This window comes from Fukomys damarensis, unplaced genomic scaffold (assembly GCF_012274545.1).
Source record: "Fukomys damarensis isolate Sample0158 unplaced genomic scaffold, DMR_v1.0_HiC HiC_scaffold_24, whole genome shotgun sequence".
Classification (NCBI taxonomy): domain Eukaryota; kingdom Metazoa; phylum Chordata; class Mammalia; order Rodentia; family Bathyergidae; genus Fukomys; species Fukomys damarensis.
Window position 1 is genome coordinate 53,703,341 of NW_022900936.1, and position 9,416 is coordinate 53,712,756.

Genomic DNA, 9,416 nt, shown 5'->3' on the forward strand with positions numbered 1-9,416 from the left:
AAAAAAAATCTAGATACAAATAATTTATAAGCTTTAAATTGTATACCACCCTGAGCAATAACAAGATGAAGTCTTACCCTGTGTTGCTTTGTTCTGCCAAGAATATGAATCATCCCTTCGTCCATTATATTCACTACCCACCTGCCTGACACTTAGTGTCTGTCTCAGTTATCCAATCAACCACACTCATGTAACATTATAGAGTTGTCATTGTTCTATTTTATTATTAGATATTGTGAATCTCTTACTGTATTTAGTTGATAAACTAAACTTTCTCATGGTCCCTTTATAGATGGCCCCTGATGAACGATGGTTCAATGAAGGATTATTTTTCCACTTTATGATGGTGTGAAAATGACATGCAGCCAAAAGAAATCATACTTAAATTTTGGGCTTTGAATTTTTTTCTAGGATATACAGTAAGCTACTCTCTCAAGATGCTGAGTAATGGGACTGAACCAGTTCCCAGATAGCCCCAAGGTTATGAGGGTAAAGCAACACATACTCTACAGTGTGCTGTGTACAACAAATCACACAACATAGTCAACACCTTACTACAGAATAGGCTTTGTGCTGGACAGTTCTGTCCAACTGCAGGCTAATATAGGTGTCCTTGGCACATTTAAGGCAAGGTAGGCTAAGCTCCAATGTTTGGTAAGTTAGGTGTACTGTCATTTTTCAACTTTACCATATCTTTAACTTGTGTTGTATCCATTAGGACAAAGACCCATCATGAGTGAGGAGAGTCCGTACAGAAAAAAATACTATTTTGGTTGATACTTTCACAGAAACACTTTTCATGTGAAAAGGAGTGTGCAACTGCAGGGACAACATCAAATACTGGCAAAAATGTAGAGAACTGGGTCCCTCCTACACTGCTGGTGCACATGAGAGTGCTACAGCGACCGCAGAAAAGAGTTTGGTCAGTTTTGCTTTCTTTTTCCATTTCAGTAATTCTTTTTTTTAATGAGTGCGTGTCTGCAGTCCATAATGGTTCCATCCCTTGTGCAGAGCTGGCACGTGTACAGAGCACATCTTAGTTATTTTTTGTGACTTACCCCTGACCTCCCTCTATGCTCCTTCCAGTTCTTGGTCTCCCTTCCATTTGCAAGGGCTCTATTTCTATTTCCTTTTAATTCTTTTATCTCAGTGCCCTATCCATCCCCCATCTCTCATTCTCCTTCCCATCTGAAGAAGATCTCCCTACTTCCTATTATCGATATTTTATTTTGCTCTTCATTTTTATTTTCAGTTTCTCACTGAAGGGAAACCATGCAGTGTCTAAGCTTGTCTGAAGTCTGAAAATATTACATGGAAAATCCCAGAAGTAAACTATTAATCAGTTTTAAACTACAGATGTTTTGAGTGGTGAGGTAACTCTCATTCAGTCTCACTCCATCCCACCCAGGGTGTGACCCACACCTTTGTCCATAGTGTTCACACTACCTGTCGCTCAATTACTGGCATCTCAGTCACCAGATTGAGTGTTGTGGAATCACAGTATTTGTGCCTAAGTAACTTTGGTTTCACTGAACAGTGGCCTCAGAGTGCAAGGGTGGTGTTGCTAGCAATTCAGAATGCCAAACAGAAGCCATAAAATGTTTCCTTTAAGTGAAAATGTGAACGTCCTTGACTTACTAAGAGAAGAAAAGTATCATATGCTGTTTGCAAAAATCTATGTGAGGACATACCCTCTATCTGCAAAATTGTGAAGAAGAGAAAATAAATTCTTGCCAATTTTGTTATTACATCATCTCAAAATGCAAAAAGTTAAAGCCTCAGAGAGTAATAACAACAAAACTAACAGCAATATGCAGTGGCATGAATCTGTAATCCCAGATACTCTCAAGGCTGAAGCAGGAGAATTGAAAACCACTCTTAACATTTATGGAACATTTTGTTATGTGGCAGGTCCTTACATAGCCTTTTTTTAAATACTGGGGTTGAAGCCAGGACCATCATATTGAGCTATATTCTCTGCTCCCTTTAAAAAAATATAGATAGATATATTTTGTTTTTGTTTTTGTTCTTTTGGTTCTGAGGATCAAACTCAGGAACTTGCAATTGTGAGGCAAGTGGCAGCACCACTGTGCTAAATCCCAGCTCTAATTTTTTTGTTTTAAGACAGGATCTTTCTAAGTTACTAAACTACCCAGACTGGAACTTGTGATCCTCCTGCCTCAGCCTCCCAGCGTGCTGGGATTACAACCACACACCACTACTTGGTTTACATAAAACTTTTGTGCATATAGATTCATCTCACTCTCACTATTGCCAGTTCAATTAGGTACTATCTCAGAGAGCCAGAGAGGTTAAATCTGTCTACAACTACATAACTAAGAAATGAGTGGGCTGTGAACTGAACTCAGATATTCTGTATCAAGAGCCCATCTTTTTTAAAAAAAATAAAAACATTATTGGGCATGAGTCTCAACACAAAAAGGAATACAGGTCCCTAAATTTTTAGTGTATTTGTGAAGTCTTGTGACCATTTCTGCCATCAATTCTTGAACAGTCACTTCCCATTTCCCTCTCACACCACAGCTCCAGACCACTAAACTCTTTTCTGTCTCTATGGGTGTAGCTCTTCTGGACCCTTCCAATGAGTGGAATAATATAACAAGTAGTCTTTTGTTCATCCATGCAGTGGCGTGTATCTTTACTCCATTTGTGGAATAATACCCCACTGCACGGGACATTGTATGTCTCTATTTCTCAGCTGAAGGCCATTCCTATGGTCTCCCCTTTGGCTATTAGGAATGATGTAGCTATGAGCATTTTTGAACCGTGTAAGTCTGTGTGGATGTGTGTTTCCACTTCTTTGGGGTATATACCTAGGAATGAGTTTGCTGGATCATAAGGTAACTCAGTGTTTAATCTCTTGAAGAATTCATGCTCTTTCTTAGAGTGGAGAAATACTCCACTTTCTGGAACCCAACCCAGAATATTTTCATAGCACATATGAAGTCACAACTGTCTCTCAAAAAAGGTGTTTGTGCAGTCATCACCTCTTGCATTCTAGAATCTTTGTGTTTTTCTTCTTTTAAAGTTTAACATTCTGTTCTTATAGCATAAAATAGAAGTTGGTTAATTTGAATTTTGAGGTGAGTGAATATTATTGAATATATAATATATGCAAAGGATATAAGATATGGGAGAGATGCAGAAAACAATTTCTTCTATCCTCCTGCTTTTAATTAATGCTTGTTGGACATATACCAAGTACTGCTCACCAGGACTGGACAACAGGGCTTCAAAGGTGAATTTGTCCATGTAGAATTGAAAATCTTCTGGAATACAGATACATGGAGGTGTGAATTATAATAAGGGCTGCCAAGCAGAGATATGTGGAGCTTAGAGATGTTATTTGGGAGCGTGGAACCTTGATGAAAGAAGGATCCTTGCAGGTACAAGGGTTCCAGAGAAGAGGGAGTTCTGAGAGAAGTGAATAATGAGAGGGAGAAGGCCAAGACCCTAAAAACCAGGTAAATAAGTTTGCTTTGAAATATTAAATCAAAGAGAGACAAGAGAATTAAAAAACAGAAACTGAAATATCTGTGTGCCATTAATCAGTGCAGCACTATTCATACTAAGCCAAGGGTAAGAATAATCCAAGTGTCCATCGATAGTGGATCAGTCACAAGTGGGGCGTAACAAGTACTGTTCAGCCAGGGAAAGGAAAGATGCTGCAGTACAACTATGACATGGACAAACTTTGGAAAGTTCATGCTAAGTGGAAATGTTCATGCTAAGTAAAGGCTCAGCAAACCAAAAAGGACGAATGTTCTATAAGCCTACATACGCAAAACATTTAAAATAAGCCAATTCATGTAGAGACAGAAAGCATATTAGAAGTTACCAGGGAAGAAGGGAAGATGCAAAGACATTTCTTAATGGTTAGAGAGTTTTTGTTTTGGGGGATGAAAAAGTTTTGGAAATAGTAGTGATGACTTCACAACATAAAGTATACATAAGTATAAGTATACATAAAGCCACTGAATGGCATACTTAAAATCATTAGAATGACAGAATTTTGTGTGTGTGTGTGTGTGTGTGTGTATATCATCACAATAAAAAAAGTAAAAAGAGCAAAGAAGCAATTAACAAATCTGAAATCAGTTGGGGAGGCATGACACGATGAAACTTAAGTTTTGTAAAAACTGCCTTAATTATGGTATAGAAAGGTTGAATGGAATCCCGATTAGATATGAGTAATCCTGTTAGGTTTGTAGTGTGGGTGAATAGAAGTGGATGGATTTGAGAAATATCAAATTTGATTTTGTGATTCAGATAAGTAGGGTAGAATAAAGATGCCAGTCTAGATAGAGAATACTGAAAAAAATCCAAATTTGAGTGAGACCAAGCTTGGATTATACAATGGCTGTGGAGTGATACAATGCATTGTCGTATGTGTCCAGAGCTAAAAGGAAAGGTTTAGAAGAGATCTGCAAAATGAAGACTCAAATCTTTTTTTCATAAAACATGTAGTTAAAGCCATACAATTTGTCTATCTAGATAGATGAGAAAAAAATACAAGATTTTAGGTGATCAAATGCTGAAATGTTTGACATCAGGGAAAATCGTTTTTATGAAGATAAGAGTTACAGTTTCATGGAATATAAATAAAAGGGAGAGACAAATGCAATCCTAAATTACCAAGACACATTCCTTGAAGGAGCAGGATTGGGAAGATAGGTTTTTCCAGAGAGGGCACGAATTTTAACAGGCAGAGGCGGGAACGCTGAATAATCAGTTGGAGACTTTAAAGGCTCAGTAAACACAGACCTAAAGAAGTAGACCTGGGGCTAGGATGGATGGCACAGCCACTGGACTCTTCACACCACCGAGTCGAGTTCACAGAAGGTGGTGCGCACTGGCCTCTCATGGCAGAGCCTGTGAAGCAGCCCAGCCGCCCAGCAAGACCCCAGCTCCCCTACTGAACCTTGATTCTCAGCCAGCCACCGTGCCGCTTTGGCATTCACAGTTCCCACTCAGCCGAGCGCTTTCGCTGTTCCCTGCGTGTGGGGCCACCTGGCCTCTGAGAGGAGCCATCAAAGACCCAGGCCCCTTACTGGCCCGGCAGAGCTGGCTAAGGGAGATGAGCAGTGTTGAGAAGGAAGTGCGCTCGGCACAGGGCAATTGATCGTCAGCATCCCCACTGCTGCCTGGGGCTCAGATCAAGCCCACGTCGCTGCAGGGGCCTGGCAGGGAAGAGTGGCAGTGCAGCCGGCGTACCAGCTTTCGTGGATCACCCCACGCCTATCCTTCATGCTCATGCTTTCAAGACAGCGAAATGCAAGTAAAAAGGAAGAAAGGAAGAGAAAGAGGGAGGGGAAACCTAAGGGAGTGGAGAAGCATCGGCATATTAAGGAACTGTTTAACTTACACTACTGGTATTTTTTTAAAGCTACTTGACAATATAGTAACTTGTCCTCGGGATTGGTGTAATCATTGCATCTTGGGGCACTGGCCTAAGTGACACAATCTAAAGGGCATCGATGTTCATTCTAAAGTTATCTAAATCAGTAAGAAGTTGGAGAAACCTTAATGTACAGGCATTAAGAAATGGTTCAGCAAATTCTTTATCAACCTTAGTACTATTTGTCATAAACAAGTATTTTATAAAGTCTTTTTATTTTGTTTCTGGGCTCTTAATTAGTACATGCTTGCAGCACATAAAGGATTTGTTATTTTAGCCAGTGCGGTAGTCCACACCTGTAAGCCCAGATCCTGAGAGGCTGAGGCAGGAGCATACTGAATTGGAAACCAGTGTGGGCCAGTGAGTTCAAGACCACCTTGGAGTGCATAGCGAGATCCTATCACAAAATCCATGTATGTGTATATATTTAAAGCTTAGCATTTTATATTAAACTACTAAACTATGAAGTCAAAATAGGATACTGTATCTTGTGTAATCTCAGTATCTTCAAGAAGAACAGAAGATCAAAAAGATGTTTTACAAAATATATAGTAGTTATCTTTATGGTTCACAGAATTAAAGGTGATTTTAAAATTTTTTCCAGTTGTATTTTACAGACTTAGGGCAATAGGTTATTTTATCACCGAAAATATATAAACATATAATTATAAAGCATTGAAAATAAAATAAGCATGGGAGGGTGAATTCAAAATTATGATTAAATTGTCTTACTTATGTGAGATTCAAAATTATTTTGCATTCTTCCCAACAAAGATGTTGACCGTACATTTCCGGTCCCCTCTCTATGTCCTCTGCTGTTAGGCATGTATCAGTTCAGTGGAAACATCATTCTTAAGCATCTTTTATGTTTGCGGTCAGGGAAGCTGTCTGGCACAGGTTTGGAAGCAAACCAACACACCTTGTGAATGTCAAACACAGACTTCAGCATGGCCCCTGTCCTGTCGTGACCAGTAGGACAAGGTGCAGGGCCGAATGGGGGCAGCCTAGACCGACAGCTGGTGCCCTGGGCTTCACCAGCCTTGCTGACTAACTAGCCAGCTTGAAATGGCAACAGAAAGCAGATGGCTAGATCAGCCTTCTCTTTGGCTAGCCTGAGAGAGCCATCTGGAGGAAAGAAAACTGGTCCACCACCTGGAGAGAAAGGTGCTGGTAATCACTTCCAGCCTCTCATTTTGCAATGTGAAATGCCCAGGGAGGGACAGAGGAGGATCTTCAGACACTTGTGGGGAAAGAGCTCCAAGCATGGTTGCTGATGGGATACAAATGCTGCCCTTCCTGGAGGGAACAGATTTCAGGAGCTAGGAGTCTGCAGGCTTCCACGACCCCACTGACACAGTGGGTGAAGCAGCAGGCTCATGAATGCAGAAAGCTCTTCCTTCTCTCAGGCCTGCAGGTGCACATGTGCACCCTGCATGGGGGATCTTCCACCCTCTGTCCCTGCCTTTTGTCTCCAGGTGCCCTGGCTGTCCTCATGCCACTGAGTTAAGAATGGTTCTGCAAGGAACCATCTGCAGCCCAATCCAGTGACTCCCCGGGTCACAGACACTTTCCTTTTGGATTTAAGTTTCTGGCTCCTCCTGGGCCAGGGAAAGTATCATTGTGGTTAAGAACCTCTTATACACCACCATGGGCAGGTCCTGCAAGGGATTTGGCAGAGTCAAAGTAGGCCCTCTTGGCTGAGGTAGCACTTCTCCAAGCATTGACATGCAGCGAGGACCAAAGTAGATTTCAGGTCTGAATCATCCGAGTGGTCGTGTTGAACACAGTAGAAAACCAGCACAGTAGCATGCAGAGTCCCTGTATGGGGGCTAACCATGTTCAGGACTTCAACACTGACACAAAAGAGGACCCAGATTTTATCACTGAAATAAACTTCCATTCATTCAGAAACCTCAGAAAGCTTAGTTTGTTTAAGGATGCCTGTACACATTTATACCACAGACATTTAGCCGGGCTTACTCTGTGCTGGATGCCAAAACAAAAAGTAGCATAAGCCATAATCTTTATATATAAGGAGCTCCTTTGGTAAGGGAAACAAAGTGTTTACATATATATTTTTAAATATTATATTATATATATTATCTATAACTGATATGCATATATATCAATCTGTTGATATATCTCTTTTTATTGATCAACCGATCTGCTGATACGTAATAAAAGCCAGCACTTTGGTAAGCATGGGAAGGAGAACTCCTATGCATGGGGAGGATCAGGGGACCATGCAGGCACTGGAACTGGGGGCTTCCCAAGCATGGCCATGTGACAGAGTTCTGCTCTATATTCACTGAGATGTGAGTAGATGATTTGAGACTCCTAACAAGTCTCCTGAAAAGAAAAAGAATCATTTCTTTCCTTCTTCCGTTTGCTGTCAGCCTGGAACTCATATGTGATGTCTGGATTCTAGAAACTTCCTTGGGTTATGAGATGCGCTTACAAATGGAAGTCACACACTGAGGGTGGTAAAACTGAAAAATGAGTCTGGGGCCCTGATAAATATGGAGCCGCCACATCATCCTTGTATTACCCAATTTTTGACTCCTTTTTTTGTAAGAGAAACTGAAATGTGTATTATATGAGTTATTGATGATATTTTTCTGTTACATATATTCTGATCTAATTCCAATGACACAGAAACTTACACAGTATATTCGAAGAATGGCATAAAGTCCATAATATTAGCTCAAGGGATAAGTATAAAGAAACGTAGGAAGCAAATCATTCGGCATTTGGGATCCATACTAAGAAATCTGGGTATCTTCACCTACGAAAAGGACATGATCACCATGGCTTTTCAGCACCTGTATGGAAGGAAGGTGAATTATAAATAAAAAGAAAAAACAAGGGAATTTCTTAGAAGATGGTTTCTAGCCTTGGTGAAAGATGACAGGGGATTGGAGGAATGCAGAAGCAGTAACATTGGAACATGAACAGTTCAGAAGACAATTCTGAAGCAGAATTCAATTCCACATCCTGGCCAGGATAAGGAGGGAGCTCATGGTTTCAGCCTGAGTGGGGGTCACAGCAGTAACTGAAATGGGTGCAGTGACATAAATGGCTCAGGAGACAGGTTCTGGAGCAGCTCTGTGATCTTAGGGAAGTCATTTAACCTCCATAAGCCTCAACTTTAATAAGAGCAAATTTGTATATAGGTGATCTCACAAGTCCCACTTCTATTTTTTCAAATGATCTCATCCATTCATAAAGCAGTCCAATTCCCATGGATCTGTGTTCAGGAGCAGACGCTGTTGGCTGATTTCAATGTGCCACTGTCCAAGTTCTTTTTTTTTTCTTTTTATTAATTTTATTGAGTTTATTGGTACATTTTAGGGATACAGTACAGTTACATTCATTGTTGGGATCATGTACCTTTACATGGCAAGTCTTGATTCTCATTTTTTCCCCTTACCTCTGCCCTCCCCTCACCCCCTCCTCCCCTCCCCATCTGCAAACACTTTATTTTCATCTTTTCATTCTCTCACATTTTTTTCTTTTCCCTTTTTGTTATTCCCCTACCCATCACATCTTCCCTGGACCTTTAGCTCCTTTCTTCCCATTTCTAAATGTCAGTAATCTTATTAGAATCTTATGCATTGTTGCAGATTATTTACACCAAGGAAACTATTTGGTATTTACACATGTGTGACTTATTTATTTCACTTAGGAGTATATCTTCAATATGTATCCATTTTCCTATGAATGAATCTATTTTCTCGTTCTTTATGGCTGAGTAATATTCCATTTTATAGAAAAACCACAACTTCTTTATCCAGTTTCCAACGGATGGGCAAATAGGTTGTTTCCAAGATTTAGCTATTACAAACTGTGCCGCTATAAACATGGGTGCACATACTTCTCTGTGATATGATTCTTTTAGTTCTCTTGGAAAGATACCCAGCAGAGGGATGGCCGGGGCAAATGGAACCTCCAGTCCAAGCTCTATGAGGTATCTCCATATTGATTTCCATAGTGGTTG

General features: G+C 40.4%; 1 long non-coding RNA gene across 2 annotated transcripts in view; it reads left to right on the forward strand.

Moving 5' to 3' along the window:
- Nucleotides 1-3,056: 3,056 nt before the first annotated feature.
- The window catches only part of LOC104866267, a 21,601-nt gene continuing 15,241 nt past the window's right edge, over nt 3,057-9,416 (forward strand). Inside the window, exon 1 of one of the 2 annotated variants that reach the window (XR_781398.1) lies at nt 3,057-3,104. This is a non-coding gene — a long non-coding RNA (uncharacterized LOC104866267). Of the gene's footprint in view, nt 3,105-3,417; nt 3,486-9,416 lie in introns of those variants that run through there. The other variant, XR_781397.1, reaches the window with a different exon arrangement.